Source organism: Lupinus angustifolius, chromosome LG11, assembly GCF_001865875.1.
Source record: "Lupinus angustifolius cultivar Tanjil chromosome LG11, LupAngTanjil_v1.0, whole genome shotgun sequence".
Classification (NCBI taxonomy): Eukaryota; Viridiplantae; Streptophyta; class Magnoliopsida; order Fabales; family Fabaceae; genus Lupinus; species Lupinus angustifolius.
In genome coordinates this window covers 13,269,594-13,269,874 of record NC_032019.1, presented here as the reverse complement: position 1 = coordinate 13,269,874, position 281 = coordinate 13,269,594, and positions in this window count along the sequence as shown.

The window sequence follows — 281 nt, the reverse complement described above, 5'->3', positions numbered from 1 at the left end:
AACCCTTTTTCCAAGAGGAAAGAGCTCAATCTATCATACCAAGCTCTAGGAGCTTGTTTCAGGCCATAGAGAGCCTTCTTGAGCTTATATACATGGTTCGGATATTTAAAATTTTCAAAGCCAGAAGTTGGTCAACATATACCTCCTGTTGAATGTAGCTGATAAGTGCCAAAGACTAGGATGTGACAACCTAGTCTCTTTATTGGCGTAATATTGTTTAGTAATAAATATAAGTAATTATCATTGTACCATTTTAGGACATACACTAAAAGGAGGATTTT